The following is a 17,612-nucleotide window of genomic DNA, read 5'->3' as shown; positions in this document are numbered from 1 at the left end:
AGAAATGTCGAGCCGTTTAGTAGTGTTGTATTTATTCAGAATTTTAGAAAACACGATAATAAGCTTCAAAAATCGACCCGTTCGGCCGAATCTCCCTTTGTGCTAAATAAACATTTTGACTAAATGGCATTTTCGGCTATATGACCTATACGACCAAAAGGATTTTTCAACAAAATTACCAGTTCGATCAAACGATACTTCTGACCGTATGTCCATTTCATTCAAATTACATTTTCGGTCAAATGGCTTTTTCTGCTAAACGACCATTTTGGTCAAACGGCATCTACGGCTAAATGACCTATTCGGCATTCCACATAAAAAAATCGGAAAGTTTTCATGGATAATTTTTCAGCGCTTGCACAAGAAGTTGATCGAAATTCGAACGGATGTAGTGTTTTAATTTTCATGAAAGCACTTACATCAAAGCTGAAAATATTAATCTTGACGTGTTATATAAGTTCAATCAAAGTTATAAGCCTATGTTCCAGGTATAAAACCACCTGACTTGGACATTAATTTACAATGTTCTGAACACCCAGATGTGAATATGTACATTATGTGGAAGATTTTCGATTTGAAAAATGGATTGGAGGTAACCACTTTCCCTTCGATTACCAAATACCAAATATATTATATTAACAATATGGTTCACTTCGAGTTTTCCCATACAACGAAATGGCGAACAATTTGCCGGTGATAACAACATCATCTAGCGAGCAAAGAGGAATCTAAACATGTTTTTTCCAGCTTGTGCTGGAAAACCCTCCTGCCATCTTCCGGTGAGTAGTCATACAGTTGTTCGATGACATTTTACAGTGTGGGGATGTCCATACATTTTTCAATAAATCGATTACCGGAATATCGACTTTGTTAAATACAAACACTACTGTAAATATTTCGATGAAGCAGTGCAAAGCAGACAAACTACACCTTTGCTTCAATCAAACTGTGAAAGCCGTACCGCAAACATTAAAATGATTGTTCCACTGTAAACATTTCTATCATTTTCTTCAGCAAGAAATTTGATTAATTCTTTCTGAATATTATCGATATTATTCCAATGCATCATTCTTCTTCCTCTTCGGTGTCCTAAATTCCTACTGGAACTTAACACCTGCGTTTCAACTTATTATGAATTGAAAACTTTTTGCTGCCCACCATTGATTGAATAAATATGTATCTTGAGTGGAAAGCCATGAAGATGACACTCATCCGATTGCGTTTTGTTATGTTGCGCTTATCAAAATGGGTATGATTATTTTGTTACATTTAGACATGGAAAGTGAATTGAACAAGTCGCTTGGATTGAACGCGTCCAAACACCTTCGCTCAACTCACTTGAACGGACAGTAAGTTGAACATGTTCAACTCTTGGCAAGTAAATTGCAATCAACTAAGTTGTTCAATTCACTTGCCCTTTCAAAACGTAGCATTACGGTGAGATATTTCGGCTAAACTTAATTACGCCTATTTTATTGTGCTTTCTCGATTTCGTATCCAATATCAGATATTTTTTGGGATTTAATAGATTATTTTTCGATACTTTCGCAAGAAAAAATAGTTGAACGTACCCGACCTTGCTCGGGATTATACTACAGTCGCTCTCCACATCTCGATATTGAAGGGACCATCGAGATAGGGAGAGATCGAGGAATGGAAGGAAAATTTAAATGGGTACTAGATCCAAAACAGCTTGTTGCTATGAAAAACGACAACAAAACAAATATCATTACTTATTGTTGATCTGTATTGTTATCGTCCAAATATGGTCTAGTAGCCTAAAAATTTGAACATATCGAAATAAGGAGAGTGAATCCAGAACAAAATACGATTGCAACACATCGGGATAGAAAGATTTCGAGATAGGGAAGTTATCGAGATGTAGAAAGCCAAAATGTATGTAGATTGAAGGGACCGAGGAAACCATCGACATAGGGAGAGATATCGAGATATAGAACATCGAGATTTACAGAGTAGACTATATTTTGCATTCTTACTGTCAATTGTTGAGTTCATTCAGCGCCGCACTCTAGAACATTTCTAGCGCGATCGTATTGGGTTTCCTTACAACTCGCATCAAAATTGTATTTTCACAATTTCTCAGCTTTCTCCTCAAAATTTAGTGATATTTTATAACACAGCAGTCCTCAAGACGAATCGATTAATGAGAAACCCGTACAAATCGGTCAACCCGTTCGTGAGTTATATTGCCTCAAAGGAAATGCAAACTCATTTTTATATAGAGAGATTGTACCACAAACGTAATTATGTTTGAATTGTATTTATATCAGACTCTCATATCGGGCAGTTTGTTCACAAAAGTTCGTTTCTCTCTGTCAAATCATATTCAAAAATTGATAACAATTTGGGAATTCTCAAAAATGGGATTATGCATGCGAGTTAATTTGAAAAGAAATCATCATTGATTTCATAAAATCAAGATAATTCAACGCGGTGTGTGACAAAAAAAATGAGCATCGCTACCCGAATAAAAAAGTCCAATAGAATTACAATAGAAATTGTTGTAACAATACGATAAATTTAATTGTAATTACAATAAACTCTATTGTTGCTCACAATAGAATAACAATTAAGAATATTGTTTTCCACCATAAATCTTATTGTAAATGGCTGTTTTACAATAGAAAATAGGGGTTGTTAGTTACCATAACAATAAAAAAATAATTTTTTTCTCGAACAAATTTTTGCCATTACAATAGAATTTATTGTAATTCTATTGTCAACATTTTTCTGTCAATAGATTTTATTGTTCGTTTATTGGAACAACAATAAGGCAATTAAATTGGTACAATAGAAGAACAATAGAATTGATTGTTCATCAATAAAATGTATTGTAATTTTATGGTATTTTAATGTAATTCTACAGTCAAACCTCCATGAGTCGATATTGAAGGGACCATCGACTCATGGAAATATCGAGATGTGGAATAAGAAATCTTTGGAAAGCTCTTTGGAGGGACTATCATAGTAACCCAGAAAATATTTTTTGATATGGAATAATTTGCTTCCATGAGTCGATATCGAGTCATAGAACATCGACTCATGGAGGTTTGACTGTATTGTATTTTCTATTCGGGTAATACTTTCACTACGTGAAAATATAGCTCTTATGCTCAAGCGTTAAAGAGCATAACGAAGCCAAACTCGATAAATGTATGTAATCCTCTGAAAATAGCTGAGAAACGCTTGGATGGAGATTATGCACTGGTTCGATATCTTTTTTACATATATACCCAATTCTTTCTCAACACCTGCCAAAATTGAAACTTGTCATGCGAATGAATAAGTTTAACTGGTGTCATAAAATTATTCAAAACGATTGATCATGCCTAAACAATAATCTACCATAGTAATATAAAAGCCTTCCTTAGCCATGTGGTGATATCCCAAGCAACATTACAAGTTTTATTCCGTTCTAGGGATGGTTTTCAAGATCAATTTATAAGATCTAATAATAAAACCCAATATTACACGACAACTTCCCGATGACCACTATAAGTGTAAAATATGGCCAAGTGGCCCTCTCTAGATAGATAGACTATAAGAGTATTTAGGGAAAAAAGGGAATTTGGCTGCCGTAGCTGTCAAAAAAAAGCTTTGAAAAAAAAATAACACCACACACTCTCAAAATATTGTAGTTTTGAGCATTCAATTTAAAATAATTGTAACAGCAAAATCCCTGATCTCCCTTGAATATATTGATATTTATCCCTAATATATTTCAAGACAAAATATTCAAAACGACTTATCTGCTTTTATAAACAAAAATTCAAACGACGTTTTGACGAATTTGATAGCTCTCCCACGCAAACCAACACCATCAATAGGTAGGTGAAGGTTCCCGCTTTGAAAATGTGATAAAAATCGTCACGTTTTCAAAAATCCTTAAGTCTTGAATGTCGGAATTCCATCGTTTTTCGAGCTTAAACAATCATTTTGTAAACTCTTAAGCATCTATATATCTATAAGTCATAAATCTATAAATCTCTACGAATTTTGTTAATTTACATTTCAATTCAAAAAGTGTAACAAAACATAAGTAAATTGATCAGGGTCACTTCCTTGCTGTTAAAAAATACCAGTGAGTTTAATCATTGCCTAGCGGTAATGTTTGCTAGCCAAATGTTGAATTCAATATATTCGGCTCCGTAAGTGTGTGTGTATAACGATCATCATATGTTGGGTAGTTTAATTATAACGTGTATCGAACTTTTTGGACGCGAGTTGGCGCCACATGTGGGGTCGCCAGAATTTCGTGAGAGTGAATCATATTGTTTAATATATTATGCATCTCGAGATAAAATAAAATACTGCGGCTTCCTGCTGGTTGCTTCTCAGGTAATCGCAACGGTCACTAAACACAATAGTGTCAATCAAAATCTCACCCACTGTATGCACTTGCCATGATAAACACTCTCCATGTTCTCAGTGACTCCGGTTGCCTCTCACTAATACAATCGAACACTGTTGTCATTTCGCGAAAAGCACGTGGTTTTGTTTTGAGCGGGAAAATTCTGCATATCTTTTAACACGGCGGCTATCTTGACGTTTACCTTCGCAGTCGAGCCTGCGAGTGTAAGACCGCCGCAGCATTCTAGAAAAAGATTAGCGCGACAATAGTATATTTGATAAAAGTGTTGCAGTCAAATGAGCAAACAGCAACATGGTGTGCGAAACAGAGAGCGAGTTGGTACAATGCTAGAAGGATGTAAACTTCCACAACAACCTCGTATAGCTCTCCAACTGCTTCGGCGTGCGTCAATTTCGATATGGTGCACCGGCATGGTCCCGCCGGATACAGTTCAACGAAATATATCAAATTTATTATACATTTCCACAAAAATATGCCTACCACACTTCTGCTACAACATTTGATTTTCCGTTTGCATTCGATTAAACATAATCGATTAAGTTTGCGAAAAAACATCAAGCATCCCTATTTTTTTTTCATGATGACATTTTGAAGTGTGTGTAAAACGATCGTCATATTTTGGGTAGTTCGATTTACGTGTGTATCGATCCTTTTGGACGCGAGTTGGCGCCACATGTGGTGTCGCCAAAATTTCGTGAGAGTGAATCATATTGTTAATATAGTATATTTGCAAATACCAAATACCGAATACCAAAAATCTTCCGTGACACGTATCAGACGATTTAGAGTTCTTTGCATTTTTCATAAAAGCACAACATGTGAAAGAGGCCTTCCTTAGCCGTGCGGTAAGATGCGCGACTACAAAGCAAGAGAAAGCTGAAGGTGGCTGGGTTCGATTCCAGGTGCTGGTCTAGACAATTTTCGGAATGGAAATTATCTCGGTTTCCTTGGGCATAAAAGTATCGTAGTGTTCGAATGCAGAAATGGTAACTTGGCTTAGAAACCTTGCAGTTAATAACTCTGGAAGTGCTTAATGAACATTAAGCTGCGAGGCGACAATGTCCCAGTGAGGGATGTAATGCCAATGTAGAGAAAGAGCGATGTGAAAGATTTAATTCTAAAAATTATTTTTTTTGGATGGATATTTAATTTTGATACACATAGTTAAGTTTGCCATTTTAAGGTGTTTTCATGAGATACTAGCAGACCCGACGAACTTCGTTTCGCCTAAAATTGTTTTATTCTCTGATTAGTTCTCGAGTTATGTAGGAATTTCAGTTTCATTTATATGGGGCCCCCTTTCCAAAGTGGGGAGGGATCTCTAACCAACTTAAGAACCTTCCCCGGCCTCGAAAACCTCTGAATACAAATTTTCACGTGGGGGTCCCGTAGCGTAGTTGGCTACACGTTCGCCTTTCAAGCGAATGGTCATGGGTTCGATTCCCAGCCCCTCCACCAAAACCCTCGTCAGTCGCCGGATGCGCAGCCTATTCGGTGGCGTATTGGGGTGCACGTCCACCGGCCACGGCTGCCTGATGACGACTGACAACTTGTTCTTCTGGGAGGCATTCCTCCTACGTTACCCGGATAAATGGCAACCGGACAATGCAACGATCATTGGATACACGACATGGACAAAACGATCACAATGGACTCACGACGAGATGGACCAGCAACGACAACAACAATGAATAATGAAAAAATCTAAAAATAGATTCTGTGTTGATTCTGGCTGCAGAATACCACAGTAGATCTCGGCACAGTAGCGGTTAAGTAACACAGAGTGCCTACCAAATAAATAAAGGAATAAAAAAAAACAAATTTCCACGCCGATCGGTTCAGTAGTTTCCGAGTCTATAAGGGTCAGACAGACCGAAGAAGAAGAAGAAGATTGCGAAAAAAAGATTCGGCTGCCGGTGGGACTTGAACCCACACTATTCCATTAAGTACACGGAATTGACGTATTACCAATTATACAACAGCTGCCCTTGCAAGAAGTTGTATTCACATGTATTCTGATAGACATAGTTGGGTAGAGAGAAAAGGGTGTGAAATGTTGCCAAAGCAGATTCGATGAATACGATGAATTGAATGATATCCCATCGTTATTAGCTGGTTATGGAACAACTTATTGCAAAGGTAGCTGTTGTATAATTGGTAATATTTACGTCCGTGTACTTAATGGAATAGTGTGGGCTCAAGTCCAACCGGCAGCCGAATCTTCTTTCGCAATATCTCATAAAACAACCTAAAATGGCAAGCTTAACTATGTGTATCAAATTTAAACATCTTTTTCAAAAAAAAAGTAAAAATCTGACTTCCCTCACAAGTTATCAATCAAGAAAAAGGTTCCCACTTTCACGATTAATTATCCAAACTTACTCTTCGCTATTTATTGTTTATACACGTATGCAAACCGAGTGACATTGAGTATTTATTTTTGTCCATCCCATTTCAAATCCAGGATTTTTCGGAAGTAATTCACACTGATGATTCAGATCATGTTAGGGTACTTTGCAAATCGATGAAACTGGCCCTGTTAACATAACGCCTTCACTTAACAACATAAATTATATATCTCTTTCCCACGCTATTTGTCGAGCCATGTAGGTTTCCTGTTTCACCCACATCCGACTTTTTCCACGTGAAACACATCATCAAAACAAATCAAAGTAAATTCGTAGCCACCCGTCAGTAGATCCTAATAAGCGGGTGGTATCAGTTCTTCTTCGACTTCTCTCCACAGTGGCATAAAAGCATAAAATAATCATAAAAGTTGCACCGCAATTGCCCGTTGGGACACGGGGCGGTAGTGTTGCCGGGCCGAGTTCATCAAATATTCACCTTGGCGGCGTGGCAATTTGCGCTCACCGAAAAACGAGGAGGGTTGGCCTCCAGTCATCGTCGTCCTGTATCGCCGTCAACCACTGCTGCATCATCGGCGTGGTGCGGCTTCCCATACAAGGAGGGTAATTTTCCTCCCCTAATTTGATTCAACTTCAAACGAATAAACGATTCCCAGGTGGTAGCTCTGTGGTACAACATCGTCATCCTTCGGTCGGTAGCAACCTGTTGATTTTTGGGAACTTGTTAAATTGTGAGTTGATATATAATATATGATTCTTTATGATATTATATATTCAATTACTTATATTATCCTCCAAATGATAGTTTAAATTCACGATGCACTTGTTCCACTTTTTAAATATAAAGTCCTATCTATCTATCTTTTCTCCTTACAAATAAAATTTACAAACAAACCCAATTATTTTGTTGCTCAAAGTAAGCAAGCTCTCGCCTTCCTTCAACATCAATCAATGTGTGAATCCGTGGTAACCGGCGTTAAATGGTTTCAGATGCCCCTCATTACCAGCTCAATCGTCGTCGTCGTCGACGTCAAAAACTCCCCCTTGTCCGAAGAAATACTGAATGGAAGGAATCCCATCTGGAACAATCGCAAAGATAAGAAATCAGAAACGAAAATGGGAAAAGTCCGAGCGGAAAACACAAAAATAGGAAAATTGAATCTAGTCAACTATGAGCAAAAAAAAATGGTATGAAGGTAAGAAGATTGGCATAGACGAGCAGAAGCAATCATTAAAAATAGCTGTTAAAAGATTGAATCTACCAGATTACGGCTAAACGGACGACCGAAAGAAGAAGACGAGCACGCTTCCACAATGCGTTGTGATGTCGGACCACCGGGAAAGGAATCACTTCTGTGCAACTCCTAAGCCACTCAGCTCGTGCCATGGAGTTGGGGTGCCTCCTCCGCCTGAACGGAACTGAATGGACGTCGAGGGTGAAGCCCTATCAACGATATTGTTTTTCTGCTGTTTGTCAGGAGATAACGACCGTTTTGGGATGCTTCGCTCGCTCCGATTTGGTTTGTTTGCTTGGTAGGAGTGATTTGACTATGCGTCCAATTTGGGAATCTCGAGCTCGTTCAGTAGCCTCTAGGTTGCGAAGTCCGACGGAGGTCCTTCGTAGCTTAGTTGGTTAAAGCACCAGTCTAGCGTACTGTAGGGTCATGGGTTCGAGTCCCATCGAAGGGAAAGTGGTTACCTCCAATACATTTTTCAAATCAATATCTTCCACATAACGTACATATTCACATATGAGTTTCCATAACATTGTAAATTGTTTGCTTGTTTTGGAGGTTATTCAACGAGTATTTACTCGAACGGTGGGTGAGTTCATATTTGGAAAGACGATTGAAGAATGGAATGTTGGTCAAGGCTGTTTACAATATTTTCGCGCTGTTCCGATCATTCAAAGAAATTTTTAATTGATTACAGTCCGACTGACTATATCGCCACGTTTTTTTGTTCACAAAACTGATGTGGCCTCTGATGTCAATTTATACATGTTCGACACAGCATACCAACCAGAACGTCAAAAATTGAGAAGAAAACTTGTCTAGTATCCACAATTCAAGATTTATATGGGCATTGCACTAATTTAAGTGAGAGACTTTTTGTTGCCCTTCCTATATGGGTAAGGTTGAAAGCAAATTCCTAACGAAATTGATTTTTTGCTGTACAATTTTATTTCTGAAAGTATTTACGCATATTTTCACAGTTTACCTATATACTAATCGATGGCAGATTAATCTTAGTATCTCCCTTCCCTGAACCTCTTTTGCGCAACCACATTTTGACGAAATTTTTGCTTAGTATTATTTATTCGAACTAAGGCCGAAGCGGTCTGTGCGGTATATAAGAGTCTTCTCCATTCGACTCGGACCATGGCTACACGTCGCCAACCACGCAGTCTATGGAGGGTCCGCAAGTCATCTTCCACCTGATCGATCCACCTTGCCCGCTGCGAACCTCGCCTTCTTGTGCCCGTCGGATCATTGTCGAGAACCATTTTTACCGGGTTACTGTCCGACATTCTGGCTACGTGCCTGGCCCACCGCAGTCGTTCGATTTTCGCAGTGTGAACGATGGATGGTTCTCCCAGCAGCTCATGCAACTCGTGGTTCATTCGCCTCCTCCACGTACCGTCCGCCATCTGCACCCCACCAGCACTTTTCTTTCGAACACTCCCAGTGCGCGTTGGTTCTTCACGAGCATCGTCCAGGTCTCGTGTCCGTAGAGAACTTCTTCTTCTTCTTATTGGCATTACATCCCCACACTGGGACAGAGCCGCCCCAGAGCGAGTCGCAGCTTAGTGTACATTAGGCACTTCTACCATTATTATATCTATGCTTCTACAGCTATTAATTGTATATCATGAGGCTAACACGAAGATACGTTTATGCCCAGGGAAGTCGAGACAATTTCCAATCCGAAAATTGCCTAGACCGGCACCGGGAGCCGAACCCAGCCACCCTCAGCGTGGTCTTGCTTTGTAGCCGTGCATCTTATCGCACGGCTAAGGAGGTGTCCGTAGAGAATTACCGGTCTAATAAGCGTTTTGTAGATAGTCAGTTTGGTACGGCGGCGAACTCTATTCGATCGGAGCGTTTTGCGAAGTTCAAAGTACGTACGATTCCCTGCCATGATGCGACTCCGAATTTCTCTGCTGGTTTCGTTATCGGAGGTCACCAGTGAGCCCAAGTACAGGAATTCTTCAACCACCACGATTTCGTCACCACCAATGCAAACTCGCGGTGGGTGGCTCACATTGTCTTCTCTTGAACCTCTTCCTATCATGTACTGCGTCTTTAACGTGTTGCTGGCTAGTCCGATCCGCTTATTTTCCCTCTTTAATCTGATGTAGGTTTTCTCCATCTTCTCAAAGTTATGTGCCATAATATCTATGTCGTCGGTGAAGCTAAATAACTGTACGGACTTATTGAAAATTGTACCACTCGTGTTAATCTCTGCTCTTCGTATTACCCCTTCCAAAGCGATGTTGAACTGCAGACACGAAAGACCATCACCTTGCCGTAACCCTCTGCGCGTTTCGAAGGGACTCGAGAATGCCCCTGAAACTCGAACGCACATCACCCGATCCATCGCTTTGATCAACCGTGTCAGTTTATCCGGAAACCCGTGTTCGTGCATTAGCTGCAATAGCTTATCCCGATCGATTGTATCATATGCGACTTTGAAGTCGATGATAAGATGATGTGTGGGCGGGAGATACATCATCCGTTTTCCACTGCGAGAGGAAATGTTGCCGATGCTAGGCGATTCCTACCAACTCGCACTTCGTCGTCTTCAGGCTATGAAGACAAAGTTCGCTCTTGATGAATGTCATCGTGTCGCATATCAGGAGTTTTTGCAGTAGTACGAAAGTCTGGGTCACATGGAGGAGGTGAATTCGTGCGCGTCGTGTAGTCCGCAGTTTTTCCTACCCCACCATCGTCCTGGGAATTCTACTACGAAAACACGAATCGTATTCGATGGATCCTGTAGTAGCTCTACCAAATTGATCGTTTTTACGTCGGACCAACAGTACGGCCAAGTCTGCACTGCTTCTGCTATGCTGCTGCATCTTCGTCGACTCAACTGACGAATTCGGACAATGCCAGAGTCATCTAATGATAGCCAAAACTCGTGTCGCTCCACTACGCGGGCAGTCAATTCCTCGACTTGAACTGTGCGACTTGCACTGGTTGAAATTTCAGTCGAATGACTGGAAAGGCTCCGTATTGAATCGAATAGCAGATTCCCAAAGCCCAACCAATGGCTCCAAGTGGCCGTCGGAACTGAATCCAGTTGATCGTATTTCTCGAGGAATGATGGCAATTCAGATCTCAATGGACGATTTGTGGTGGCATGGACAAAGTTTTCTCAAGGACCCTGTCGAAAGTTAGCCCGAGTGTGTGGTTTCGCCGCTGGATGCTTATCAATCGCAACAAGAAGCTTGATCAGTGCACTCTTTGCGCAGTATCATTATCGACTCAACAATCTTTGATCGGACCTAGCCAAGCTGGTTCGGGTAGTAGCACGATGCTATCGATTCTTTAACAATGCCAAATTCCCTCGAAGTGATCGCATCGATGGTTCACTGAACCCTGAAGAAGGTGAACATGCACTCAAGATCCTCGTACGACAAGCCCAACGGGATAATTTCCCTATGGAAATTCGTCATTATGGCCTCATCTAAGGTACACAAGCTGCTACAATTTTGCCAATGTCGAAGTCACCACTCAAGGTCCTGAAGTTGTTCATGGATCAGTTTGGATTGCTCAGACTTTGCGGAAGACTTGCGAACATGAAGTCCTGCTTGGACACTCGCTTTCCGATAGTGCTCCCAGCTGATCACCGACTCAGTTGGCTCATCGCTCGATCGTGCCATATTCGAACACTTCACGGTGGTCCCACGCTCAGACTCGCAACCATTCGTCAGCGATTCTGGACAGTCCGGGGTCGACAACTAGCACGCAAAGTGGTATGTCAATGTGTTACCTGTTTCCGGTGTTAACCACGACTGGCGTCGCTGACAACTGGACTACGTCAGTCAACTTCAGCAGCGAGCGAAGTGGAAACAGCCACAGTCTGATATCCGCGCTGGTCAGCTGGTGCTTGTCAAGCAAGCGAATGTACCCCCGCTCCAATGGCCATTGGGGCGGATTGTCGACACTGTAGCAGGCAAGGACGGAAGAGTTCGGGTAGTCATTGTCAAGACCGTCTCCGGACAATACAAACGAGCTGTCGTGTCTGCAGAATCTACCGACGATGACAACAACACCGACAGCGTGGTTGCTAGATCGTGGCTGGCCAAGTTTAAACGATTGTAGAGAATGGTTGAAGCGGACGGCTTCAACGGAGGCCAGCATGTTTAGAACACTCTTTGCTTAGTTTGAACTACAACAATGAATTCGTAAATTATCTTTATAATTATATGCTGGTGGGGATTCTCATCGATTTGTTTTCGGCGAAAAATGACAAAACAAAACTTTGCCAGACTGTCCGGACGTTTCGGTCGATTTACTGGCCTTCGACCATCTTCTGCGGACAAATCTTCCAGTCACTTATTTTCTAACAGACAGCCATTACTACAGTAGTTATACAAACTTATTTTTTTAGGGGTTGAGATGGGTATGATAAAATATATATAAACTAAATAAGAGGCATATACATTGGTCATGAGTGCCAAATGTGACGGTGACAGATGAGCGGAGTTAGCCTTCAGTTTTGTGATGTATTTCGCGGGAAGTAGTAGTGCTTCCGAGCTGCTGCGGATCTAGCAGCAGCTGGAGATGGCTGATTCGGATGCAGCCATCTCCCCTTGACGCGACATTATCCAGCCTGACTATGGCTGTTGAATCGACTGTGGATTCCCAATTTCATTATTTCACATGTTAGGAAAATGTCTCGTGTCAAGCTCATAGGTCAACGCGAGAAAAATTTGCCAACAGCTCGTGGGGGATAACGTTTTTACCACATGTGAGAACGTGGATATTTATAAGTGGTGGGAAAAGTACAAAAAGATTATGACGACAGATTTCCACGAGTCGTACTCAGATTACTATTTCAAATTGACTCTCATGTGATCAACGTCATCGATTTGGAAAGCCAGACAGGCACGCAGGGCGCAAGTTTACAAATACAATTGTTAGGCCATACCCCGTATCAAAACAACACATTTATTTGAGTTCAGTGTTAGAAAATGTAAAGGAAGAGTGAGAACATTAAAGTATAAATAGTTCCGTAGAATATTTTTGATGATTTGTTTCTGATTTTAATGCAAGATTAATGTTCTAGAGTCAAGTAAGTTCTATCTATGACTGCATTCCGAGATCAGTGGTTGACTTGAGTTCAGTGTTAGAAAATGTTATCAAACAGTGAGAACATGAAAGTAAATAGTTCCGTAGAATGTTTTTGATGATTTGTTTCTAATTTTGATGCAAGATTAATGTTCTAGAGCCTGGTAAGCTTTATCTATGACTGCATTCCGAGATCAGTATGTAGTTGATTTGAGCTCAGTGTTAGAAAATGTAACCAAAGAGAGAAACATGTAAGCAATGAGTTGCGTAGAATATTGTTGATGATTTATTTCTGATTTTGATGCAAGATTGATGTGATGATACAATTGTAAGAGCGTAGAACAGGAGGAAGATGTAGGGATTGAGATGGGTATGATAAAATATATATATATATATATAAACTGAATCAGAGGGCATATACATTGGTCATGAGTGCCAAATGTGACGGTGACAGATGAGCGGAGTTAGCCTTCAGTTTTGTGATATATTTCGCGGGAAGTAGTAGTACTTCCGAGCTGCTGCGGAACGAGCAGCAGCTGGAGATGGCTGATTCGGATGCAGCCGTCTCTCCCTGACACGACACAGTTTAAGGTCACTTCAACAAACAAAATAATCAACAAATAAATCAACAAAAATGACAGTTGTGCGCCGCCTCCGTATCGAGTGGTGTGCCCCCAAAAATGCGAGCACTTTGAAACTTGAATTCCGCGAGGAGTGACCTTAACTGGTGTTGGTGGCTCTTCCTGAATGATTGGTGTTCACTTAACCTTTTGTCTGTGCTCTGGGGTCAATATGACCCCAGGTCACTTTAAATAGCTGTCATTTTTTTAGTTTTCAACCGATTCTCCTAATTTTTGGTAGTTTGGTAAAACTCGCCGAGATCTGTCTCCTAGGTGTAAATTCGCTTGAAAAATCTTGAAAATATGCGCTACAGTGTACTTTTCTCAAAAAACTTACGTTGTCTGTGCTCTGGGGTCAAATTGACCCCAAATTGAAATTGCTATAACTTTTTTAATGTTTGGCCAATTTTGGATTTTTGGGGCTGTTTCGAAAGATAATTTAATCATCTTTCAGGTCGTTGCCAAAGATTGACTATAGGTAGGCGGGTACATCGCGGGGAGGGGTTTTAGTAAAAAAGGGTACAAAAACAGTAATTTTTCATGCTTATTTTACTTATATCTGAAAATCCTACCTATTTTGAACTGCACCTTTTCAAAAAGGTTATGCAGGAAGGCATGTGCTTTGACTTGCGGCATTGATAAGTTTAGAGCTTGGTCGTTAAGTGGCGGTTATTTGAATTCATTATTTTGGACTACTCAAGTAATTCCGATATATGGAATTTTCCTCATTGTAAATATTCTTTTCGCACAAATTTGAAATTTGTAAAGATGACGTCTTTAACAAAGTTCGTCTGGTAGGAATGGACTATCATGTGACGGAATAAATAATTAGGAAATTTACAAATAGGCGGCGCTCGTGTACTTGCAATATTCTTGCATATATGAAATATTGCTTTAGCTTGAGATCCCTCATACATACACCCAAGTTGTATTCGGCAACATTGTTCAGGATGTCTAGCACTACAAAGCGGTGCTCAATATAATGAGCAATTCTTCCAATTTTTAAATTTGTGCGATAAGAATATTTACATAGAGGAGAATTCTATATATCGGAATAACTTGAGTAGTCTAAAATAATGAATTCAAATATACCACAAGGCGACTGAGTTCTAAACTTATCAATGCCTCATGTGCTTTGGCATAACCTTTTGAAAAAAATCCTGCATAACCTTTTAAAAAAAAGTGCAGTTCAAAATAAGTAGGACTTTCGGATATAAGTAAAATAATCATGAAAAATTACTGTTTTTGTACTCTTGTTCGCTAAAACCCCTCCCCGCGATGTACCCCCACCAATAGTAAATCTTTGGCAATGACCTGAAAGATGATTAAATTATCTTTCGAAACAGCCCCAAAAATCCAAAATTGGCCAAACATTAAAAAAGTTATAGCAATTTCAATTTGGGGTCAATTTGACCCCAGAGCACAGACAACGTAAGTTTTTTTGAGCACAGACAGAAGGTTAATACAAGCTTAGTAATTTCAATATCACAGTTCACAAACACAAACTCTGTAATTTCAATATAAAAGTAACAGGTCTGCTTTCCTATTATTAGCATAGCAAACTTTATTATTAGCAATGAATTTGTTACATTTGCCAACCAGACATGGAAGTAGAAAACTGCACCCAAAAAACTAAGTCTTACAATTATTGTATTAAAATCTGGGCATATACAATTTTGTAAGGTTTCAATGAATTGAAGGCTTTATACAGTATACAGAAACATATTTCATACAGTTTCGGTAAGGTTCTTATGCAGAACTGTATCAAAATCTGCCATCAGTTGGTGCGTGTGGTAATGTATTGGTGCCATATTCTGTTTGTTTATATTTTAGTTAAAAAAAAGTCATTCAAATTGATTTTACCACGCACGCTCGACTGGCTCGACAATTTTGGGCCAGTTTTCCAAATACAGTCGTCTCTCCACATCTCGATGTTCTATATTTCGATATTTCTCCCTATGTCGATGGTTTCCTCGGTCACTTCAATATACATACATTTGGGCATTCTACATCTCGATAACCTCCTTATCTTGATATCTCTTTATCTCGATGTGTTCTGATCATATTTTGTTCTGTATTCACTCTCCTTATGTCGATATGATCAAATTTTGCGGCTACTAGACCATCTTTGGACAATAAGTAACACATCAGCAACAGGAAATGACATTTGTTTTGTTGTCGTTTTTCATAGCATCGAGCTTTTTTGGATTTAGGGTCAAAGACCCAATAGTGGAGGAACTAAGCATGTTCCTACACTATTTAAGTGCTCGGAACTAATGGAAAATCATCACCACTTACCTGAGCAATGCATCTGAAAGCATCTTATCTCTTCTCTGCGAAGAGTATACTTCCAATGCTGTAGAATCAGGATTTGTGCCCTAAAAATAATCCTCCAATTATTGGTGCACTGTTCCAATAGTTGCGGTATTTTCTAATTTGTGTTCCTACAGTTTCGAACCTCATTGTTTTCTTATGGGACTCGCAACTATTGGAACACTACCGCAACTATTGGTGCAAAGAGCAGGAAATTTTAAGGAAATTTGGTTTACAATACCTGTTTTAAATTAATTCCGTTCATGTTTTTCACTCAATTGTGTTATGACTTATCAACTAATCGATCAGCATTGTAGGTTGCTGCGATTGATGAATATATTTCAGATCAGCTACACTACCGCAACTATAGGTACACCCACAACCATCGGAACATTTACCCTAGTACCCATTTCAATTTCCCTTCCATTCCTCGATCTCTCCCTATCTCGATGGTCCCTTCAATATCGAGATGTAGAGAGGCGACTGTAATTGAAACTGTCGTAAAACAAAAAACCTTGAATAATCCACCAAGCAGTGATGGTGCCTCTCTCGTGTATTATAAAATGTGACAAGAAAAGCACGAGAGGTCAAAGTTGCACTTTAAGGAGATAGATTCAGTTATTTCCATCATTTCACATTTATTTGCGTTCATTTGAATGCAGTGCAGCAGTTTTTGAAAAAGAAATCCAATTTTGATTTTTTTGCAGGGGGACCCTGCAAGCAAATCGTATAAGGACAAGTTGTTGTTTTGAGTTATGGTATGTTAATAAATCGATGAAAGAAGCAGGTTGCTGTGTTAAATCCGCAGTTCGGACCGTTTACCCTACTGTGATTAACACATTTTCTAAAATTTTAAGATAAATTACAACGCCGGAAATATTGCTGCTAGTTTCGCCAAAATCGAATAACAAATCATTCTGCATGTTTTTTTATCGTGTACTTGATATGTTCGCAAATACATTCTCACGGGGACAGAAGTTTTGTTTAATTTTTATTTAAGAGACTTTCAAACTGAGACTGGCTCTTTACTTGGATAGATGTTGACATTGACTCTCAATGTGGCCGAACAGGCGAAAGATGCGTATGGAGACCCATCCATCGCACTTGTTCAACTTTAGACCTTGTGTTAAAATTAGTAAAATTTATTGGGGGGAGGCTCGTTTGCCACGAAAAAAAATCCCTTTGCCATCCATAAACGCTACCCAAATAAATATCATATTGTATGTAAATACGTCAAATTACAAAACAGTCACGTTTCGTTTTCTCTTTTCAATCAAACACAACCCAAAGTCCTAAGAATTCAATTTCGTTGCACTCACAACTGAACCATCATAACCAAGATAACAAAAATACCGAGATCGAAATCCAATACCACTTTTTATGATATTCATGTTTTTTTCTTCTTCCGTATCTATCACAATCGCACCCCGCCCGCGTCTCGTCGCGAAAGCGTTCTAAGATTTCTCCTGAAAAATTGCCGTAATTTGAAATTCGCGTCTTCTCGACTCCCTTCTGAATAAAAGTGACGACGCGACGCACAGAAGGACCAATCTTCAAAAAGACGGTCAAAAACCATTTTTTCAAAATGATCCAAATTGATAACTTGAGTCATGGGTTGTTA

The sequence above is a fragment of the Armigeres subalbatus genome, chromosome 2, assembly GCF_024139115.2.
Source record: "Armigeres subalbatus isolate Guangzhou_Male chromosome 2, GZ_Asu_2, whole genome shotgun sequence".
NCBI lineage: Eukaryota > Metazoa > Arthropoda > Insecta > Diptera > Culicidae > Armigeres > Armigeres subalbatus.
Note: the sequence above shows the minus strand (reverse complement) of the source record.